At 43.6% G+C, this 8,656-nt stretch overlaps 1 long non-coding RNA gene across 1 annotated transcript; it reads right to left on the bottom strand.

Annotated features, from left to right (window-relative positions):
• Window positions 1-4,128: 4,128 nt before the first annotated feature.
• LOC122159625 lies at window positions 4,129-7,890 on the bottom strand. Its single transcript, XR_006168571.1, has 2 exons — window positions 7,817-7,890; window positions 4,129-4,538 (listed from the first exon to the last, which is right to left on the bottom strand). It is a non-coding gene; the product is annotated as an uncharacterized LOC122159625 (long non-coding RNA).
• Between the last annotated feature and the right edge of the window lie 766 nt (window positions 7,891-8,656).

Here is an 8,656-nt window from a genome sequence, read left to right as displayed (position 1 = left end):
GGGCATGTGAACATTGTTTCCTTGTCTCTAAGTTGAGTGGCACTGATGAGCAAGTCAAGGACTTTATGTGCCTGCTGTTGATGATTCCCTCCTCAATTGGTGCCTCTAGCAAAAGTATGTGAGTTACAGATACTTTGATCATTTTTCATCTGCATACTATGCTACTCGAACTCATTTAATAAAAGCAGATTAATACATATGCTCCATGAAATTTTCCATTTATTAAAAAGATATCATTTTCATTTGTATTCTGGCTATTCAACTGATTTCTTCTTTACTTTTAATTGTTCTCCCCCAAAAAATGAGTAGAATAATTAGTGATGGATGTAGAAAGAAGTAGAAAACCCAGGGTTTTCCCTGGTCTAACACAAACTTTTTCTTGTACAGACAGTTGCAGCAGAGGCACTTGGTAATTTTCCTCTCAAAGTTCTCCTTCAGGGAGAGAGAGAATATTGTACAGGTGTAAATGTATGCCTTGGGCTATTTAATCAGGCTAACGACAGAAGTCACCGTGCATCCAAGGCAAATGTGAGCAGACTTATGGATCTGGGAAAGATATGAGACTTGGGGTTCTTGTGGACCACGCAGGCTACACCATCATTGTAACAGGGAGTAAAGGTGGTTTAAATGGCTTTAATTAAGGGAAAAACAATGACAGTGAAGGACAGAAGTAGATAGTTAATGCTAACAACAGAAGATATGCTTGTAACTACATAACAGAACACTTGTAATGAGCCAGAGATGTTGCATCTCCCACCCTTTCTTTGCTGAGTATGTGGTCCTCTTGAGATCAGAGCCAAGCAGACATAGGAGAAGAGAATGTATCTAGGTTGGCCATGGAAACACAGAGAGATGTATTTGCTGAATGTCTCCTCGTCAGCTAGTAGTTATTGGTTTTGTATCACTTCTTGAGAGGAAGGCGAGATTGCTTTGGAAATCCATACTGTTCTGCCTCCAGTGCAGCCAGCAATAGATTTACCATTGTCATCCATTGGACTTCACAAACTCCACTTTTCTCAGTGTGATACTTCAGCCTGCTCAGTCTCCTGACCTTCTTTTTTTCCTCTTGTGTAATTTGATGAGTGCACAGGTAACTCCTACAAGTCTGTCTGAAGATGTTGTGTCCTTATGGCTACTCCTAGCTTATCTTTAGGGGATGTGAAATACTTTGGACAAGTTGATACCTATTTGACTGTCACTTTAGCATAATGAACAACGATTATTCTTTAATCATCTTGTTGGACAACAAAACAGAGTTAACCGACATCTTATTTTCATAAATATAGCTTGAGTAGGATTTGAACTTTACTCCCCTTAAATAAAATAGGCATTTCACTATCCATCAGAATTTTTGGCTAACTTCCATGGGAATTTAAAGGTGTTAAAATAGCTACAGGAGGGTTTCATTATTGTTCTCTAAGTGTAATGGGAACAGATTTAAATTTACAAGGAGAAGAAGGTAATAATTAAAAACTGAACATAAGGATAATAAAGAAGAAAATGGGTTCCCTCAGACTGACATAGAAAACTTCATGAAAAGTGGAGTTCCTGCTGTGTCTTTTTTCTAGAGTGAGTAAAAAAACACTGTCTAACGGTGATTTTTTTGTGTCAGATTAATTGCTTGTGACTTCCATGGATCTTACAGCCCATAAAGATGGTTCCAGCGTAGTTCCAATGTTCCTTTCATTATTTCATAGAGAGTTATTTTTCTCCCCTTCTTGTTACCAAAATTATATACAAATAAACAGAGGTGTCGGTGAAGATATTGTGAGAGTTACAAATGTGCTGGATATGTCAGAGCTTAAGAATTTAAGCTAAAAATCACACTTGGTTCCAGTTCCTGCCCAGATTTCACCTATTTTCCCCTTCCCCACAGTGTCCCATGAGACTCAGGCATCCCTTCTGCCCATTGAATATCTCCATCTGCACAAAGTCTATGGGCCATTGAAAGTGGTGCTGTGATCTACCTATATGATAGTCTATCTCAAAACAACACTTTCTGAATTTCAGTGCGATTTTCCAGCTTGCTTCCTTCCCTGAAGAACCTACTGCTCATATCTTTTTCACCTGCGCATTCTCATTCAATCCCTCCTGCTCTTTTCTTGCAAGCCACCGGTTTGCTGTTGCTCTTATTATTTTTAACTTCTACATTTGCTCCAACTCTCGCCCTTTTTTGTCCAATAAGCCATTGAATTATGCTGCGTTAAGGATCATCTCTTTTCCGATTTCTTTTTATTCAGCCATTCTCATTGAATTTTTTCATTGCTGTGCACTTCCCAATCCTCAGATTAAACTGCCTCCTGCTTTTTTCCACTGCTAGTCTGTTTTCAGTTGGGTAATATAAGCTCAATGTCTCCAGGGACAGCTAAGCCCATACGAGGAACACCAGAGTAGTCTATTGCTGAGAGTGAACTGTCTATGATAATAAGGGAGTTTTCAGGCAGCCTCTGGAGAATTTTTGAAGGGAAAAATAATTTGAAGCTTGTAGGAATGTGTAAAATGGGATACAAAGAAAGATGGACTTACTAAAGCTAAACTCAGAGCTCATTTGTATAAGATAAGGGTGTTTATAGAAAGGTGGTACACTGGAGCTAATCTTTTAGGGTCACTCAAGGCCAATTTTGAGCTACATCTTCAAGTGATTCAACAACTGATCCAACTATTCCTTCAACAAAAGAGGGCTGAGAGATGAAATGGAAGGTTTTTTTCACAGCATATGTGACATTTTTGGCCACTGTTCCAGTAAGGATTGCGTGTCATCTTGTTTAACACTCTTCTACAAATGAGCTGTTTAAAAACACGGTTTTCCTTCTTGTTCTGGAGAAGGACAACAAGAAGTTGAAACATTTTCAGTTTCAGCTTAAATTACAAAGGGAGGAAAGAAGGAATGGGAAATCTGCTATTTACTGTTACTTTTTTTTCCTGTGTATCAACATACGTGACTAAATGGCACAATCTGGACTCAAACACTGATTATCAAGGATAGATCATTTCTGAACACAGAAGAACACAACTTGATTTTGGGAAGTTTCAAGCAGACTTCTTGGTCCTTGGCACAAGGACTTGGTGTTCACAGAGAGTAAGGACAGTGAAGTTGGTGCAATTCTCAAACAAAACCACTGGCATTCTGCTGAGCTGGAGATGTGTTTTGCAACAGACTTTTTGCTCATTAAGAACAGCTTCTATCCACCAGCACGTTAATCATTAGCTGTAGACAGCTAGAGGGGAAGAGGAATGTGTTCAGGTTTTAGCAGAACTTTTATGTGTTAAAATTGTTGGTCAAAGAAGATACGGCAGAAGATCAGGTTAAAGGCTGTATTTGAAATATTTTCAGTGGCTCTGCAGTTCAAAAGAGCAATTCAGACTGCTTGCTAGTGCACGCACCCTTACGTCAAACAGAGAAGGGAGGTATGCACCTTTTAGAGGTCTTCCAATTTACTATTCAACAGTAACTGCTTTTCTCCATTGGCTGGGTGGGGAACATGAGGATCTGGCCTCAGGACTGTGGAAGTCTCAATTTCATTTGATATCTTGAATTCTGGTTGCATACTCTGTGCCTTAGTATCTGAAGGTGATCATCCCTCAGGGTTTGGAGGGTTAATCAGTTTGACCCATAGAATGCCTTAGATTGAAGGGACCTAAAGATGACCAAGTTCCAACGCCCCTCCTGCAGCCAGGGTTTCCAACCATGAAATTAGGCTGCCCAGGGCCCCACCCAGCTTGGATCCAGGGCAGATGACTTCAACCTAAGAAATCTGTAGACCCAGATGTTGTTTTGCTGTCTCCCATAGGCCCTTTCAGCTGCCATTTAACACTCCTGGCTCCTGGCTCCAGTTCCCCCACACACAGTAAGAAGGCAATGCTTCAAGCCACTTTCATGGGGACATGGAACAAAATCACCTAATGGCACTATTGACATCACAAATGTGCCAGGTATGCCACCAGCAGTATGGTTGATGCAACAAATCCATCAGCTTGCATTCAAACCATCCATCTCCCAACACACTGGACTTTTCCAAATCCACGTTACTGGTATCAGACTCAGAGAAGGTGACTGTTGTTGGGTAGAAAACCTAGAATTATTTCACTTTGCAAAGTGTTTCAGTCAGCAGCCAACCAGACTCATACTGAGCATTCAGCGTTTTATTTTTTATGCAGAAATAAATGGCAAAATTCCCATGATCTTCAAAGGGAGAGTACTGCCCAGAGTCCGTATGTAATGCATTACTATTAGATGGAAATACTTGCTGGGCTCTGTTATTGGTGAGATTCAGAGTTTTATTTTTAACTGCTGTATTTTATGTCATTTTGGCTCTGAAGGAAACCTTTTCAATTTGTTCAGGGAGAGAAATAAAATCTGGTACAGGACAGTTTAAACTACGGTCTCTGCCCACAATATGAAAATCCAGAGATTTGGATCAAACTGTATTACCAAACACAGACTTGGGAAAGGAAGATTGGTGGTGAGCTCAGCTCTACTTTGCAGCACTGATCTTGATTTCAGGAATAATCTCTGAACATTGCAGACTGGATCTCTGCTAAAAAAAAAAAAAAAGAGGTGAGTCTGTTGGGAAAGAAGCAGGCCAAAGAAAATAGTTGAGGTGATCAGGTGAAGCCACCCTTGAGAAGAAGGAGGGCACAAGCAATTGCAGTGTTCTCTGGTGTGGCTGCAGCTGTGGGTAATGAGGGAAAAGGTTGGCAGAGCAGCAATGTGCCCACGTCCTGCCTGAATCTGACCACTGTGAAACCACTGCTCTGTGACTGCCAGTCTGCCTTAAGCTCTGTATGTGAGCGTGGGACCTGTCATTACTCCCAGAGATCACAGCTGTATCCATAGCAGGCTGCTTCCCCCAGGGCCCTCCTCACCTGCGCTCATACTTTACCCCAAACAAAAGCTGCAGACTACTATCCTCAAAGGGGATGCCAGCAACTGTGGGCTGATTTATGAGTTGCTGTCAGATACAGTGTGATAGAAGGAGGTTTGCAAGCTTTGCAGGGAGAACAGGTGGCTCTAAAGAAAGCTCTCTAGGTCATGGCTGTTGATAAGTTGGCTAGCTGCAGCTTGGGAAACTGTATTTTCTACATCTGAGCATCTGGAGGAACCCAAGACTGGGAGGAGATGGATGAGCAATTGTTCTTCATGGCTCTGTCTCCTACACAGGACATAGATTACTGGGGGCAAGTTATTCCCTAGGTGGGCATCACCAACATCAGTGCTGTAGCTGACCCAGGAGCCCCACATAAGAGCCATGGCTATGTTCAATCAACCACGTGAACCAAAAGCAGAGAAATCACATGCATTTTGAGAGACAGCAATTAACATAGTGAGCAGATGTGAGAGTGTGAAGGGAAAGGCTGTGATAGATCCTCCCACTTTCCTCTGAAGCACCTGCTTGTGGTCACAGCTGTAAGAGTGCTGCTTGACCCAAGGGCTGCTCTAACAGAACTATTTATTTGTGTTTGACCCAAGATTCATGGCTTCTTGTGTCGACAGCCCAGAAATGGCATGTTCAGTGCACTGAGCAGAGGGAGGAGAAAATTCACATTTCGCTTTCTGTTTTTCCCATTTTACAGCATTCCTGGAGTGAGATGAATAAATTCTACCCTTTGCTCATGAACACTTCTCAAAGAGTCAGTGTCAGAATTGTGGTTTCTCAGTAAAAGCTCTGGACCAGCTTTCCAAATGGAGTGGGCAGATTGCAAACAGCTGAAGGACCGAGCAGCACCATTTGCCATGGTGAAGAGCCACTAGGCTAGAAGAAAACTTCTCGGCTCATTGCAGCCCTGATCTTGCAAGTGGCAAGGCCATATGCTGGATCTACACTGAGACAGCTGTGAGAGCTCTATTTATATGACATGGCTTATAAGCTTCTTCATTTGTCAGTCCACATGTGTGTGTCTCGTGCCAAATCTCAAGTCTTCAGTACATGTCCCTGTTACCCAAAAAGATCAAGATCGGTCTTGGCATAAACTCTCTACCTTGAGTTTGATCATATTGTACTTTTGGGCTTTAGTAGGACTCCAGCACACCCTCAACCTTTTACAAAATTGCTTTTTTGTTGTCTTCCCTCTAAACCCCTCTCTTCACTCTGCAATTCAAACCCAGGCCTTCTGCACACTGATCAAGGCGTGGACCTGGATCCAGATGGTCACACCAGGACCTGACCTGCAGCAGGTACACACCTCGCCTGTGATGCACAGAAATGTTTCCAGAGCTGGAACCCTGGGATAAGTCACTGCATGCTTTGCCCATAGTAGGATAGGGGGGCTCTGGCTGCTACAACGGAAGAGCCCTTGTGGCTGGAATTCCACCTCAAAGTGATTTGTGAATTCAAGGCAACTCCTCCTCAGCAATCTGCCCACCACTGCATTAGGGCCATGAGTCAGGGAGCAGCTAGAGGAAGCTACAGGGCAGGTTTGCAGCCAGAGCCTTCCTCATGCATGGAAGTGGTTGGTGTGTGTGGGAATGTTCCCCTAAACATCGCCAATGAGCACTGCCACACACAGTTCCTTAACACCTCCAGAGACAGTGACTCCACCACCTCCTTAAGCAGTCTGTTTCAGTGCACGATCACTCTTTCCTTTGCCTCTGTGCAGCTTCCAGCCACTCTGCCCCAAGTCTGCAGCCGATGCATGGGGATGTCCTGATGCACAGGACTTGACACTTTGTCTTGCTGAAGCTCATATAACTAGCTTCAGTCCTACTGGTCCAGATCCCTCTGTAGGGCCTTACTACCCTCAGGTAGATGAACACTTCCCCCAGCTTGGTGTCACCTGCAAACTTACTGAGCCTGCACTCAATTCCCTCATCCAGACTATCAATACAGATATTAAACAGGATGGACTCCAATACCAACCTCTGGGGAACACCACTTGTGGCTTGGGTCTGGCTTATACATTTCCCTGAACATGACTGTGAAAAGCAGCTCTTGGCTGCTCAGAATGAGACCAGCTGGAAGCCCTGAGTGCAGCTGGGAATTGAGGTCTTGGAGCAAAGGCCTATCAGTGCAAGGGGCAGCTAGGTAATAGAGAAAAGGCTTGCTAACCGTGTGTGGGACACCCTTTCCAGAGATAATTAAGCACATCTGGCCCTGATTTGTGCAAGTAGGATAGAGCATATCAGTGGAAGGTGAGGACTAAGAGATGAGATCCACTAGCAAACGCAGAGCTGCTCCCAGGTGGAGCAAGGAGCCCGCTTCTGCAGCAGCTTTAGGAACAAGAGACCTGCACAGGTTGCTATGCAGGCACAAATCAGTTCCCAGCAGGGCTTGGCAGCAAGTGAATCAAAACCATCCCTCTGGGGCATGGAGCTGCTCCAAAATGCACCAGCTTCACCTTGTTTAAAAATCTACAGCCTGGGAGCACCACAGTCCCCATCCCCTTCATGATGCCCCCCCTTTCTGCATCCCTCTCCTGAAATTACATACAGCCCAGAAACCAGGGGTGCTGGCATCTGCTTGGATAATTTGGTTGACTGAGCATGACTTTGATTCATTTATTTTTTTGAGAGGGAAATATTTGGCTCAACTGGAGAATAATTCCCTCCCTCTCCTGAGATTGTCTTTAATAGCTAAATCTCAGCATGCTCACTCACTCTCATACCTCTGGAAACAATTGAATCAATTCCTTGTTTATAGAATGACTGTGTTTGTGCACAGTTGACAAAATAAAACTTGCCTTTTATTCTCCTGCTAGATCTCAACAGCATTTGTCTTCAAAGAAAACTTTCACTAGATTCTGTGTGTTTCTTATTCTCCAGCAGTATGCACTTTTAGGGAAATGGGAAATTAGGTCCAGGGCAAGACATATTACTCACATGAAGGAATTCAGGTCCGGACCCAAATCCATTTTTTCAGTCCTCAGTCCGTCTGATTTCCAGAAGCTGATAGCTGGAACTGGACTTGAAATACACAACACAGACATTTATATCATAGATCTCAATCACAGATAATGCGCCAAAAGCTCTGCCTTGATAGTTTTTTTTCAGGAATCTGCTGATCTCTCAAACTCCTTTTGCTGAGGTTCATTTTCTCTGCTCTTAGCCATCTGGAGGGTGGAGAACCTGTACTCTTTCAGCCTTAGAAGTGGGATGGCGTGAATCAATCCATCCTTGCAGTAAGGATTCCTCTGTCCTAATATAGATGTCTAATTTGGATGAGACAAAGCCCCCCAGGATCCCACGTTTAAGAGGAGCCAAAGGTCACTTTCTTTCAGTAAGATGCCTACATTTGATCCCAAAATCCCTTGCAATGGCACTGGAAACAGAATGTAGATCTATGAATGTACAGCTACATATGAAAGGACCACCCAGTACTGGGGCAACAGGGACTTACCCTGGACAAGGTGGACGATAGAGACCTGAGATGCTCCCTGGGAAAGGCCTGGAAGCTGTGCCTCCGTGCAGCATCTCAGACGTCTATCATTTCTACAGAGAATCATGGAGTCATTAAGATCAGAAAAGACCACTAACATAATCTAGTCCAACCATCTACCTACCACCAATATTGATCTCTAAACCATGTTCCTAAGTACCACATCTCCACACTTATGGAATATCTGCAGTTATGGTGACTCCACCACTCCCTCGGGCAGCCTGTGCCAGCGCCCAACTACTCTTCCTGAGAAGAAATTCTTCCTAATATCCAACCCGAACCTC

This window comes from Centrocercus urophasianus, unplaced genomic scaffold (assembly GCF_019232065.1).
Source record: "Centrocercus urophasianus isolate 14NV4802_14NV808 unplaced genomic scaffold, USGS_Curo_1.0 seq_16, whole genome shotgun sequence".
Lineage (NCBI taxonomy): Eukaryota > Metazoa > Chordata > Aves > Galliformes > Phasianidae > Centrocercus > Centrocercus urophasianus.
The sequence above is the reverse complement of the archived record's forward strand: the minus strand, read 5'-3'. Positions and strand labels throughout refer to the sequence as shown.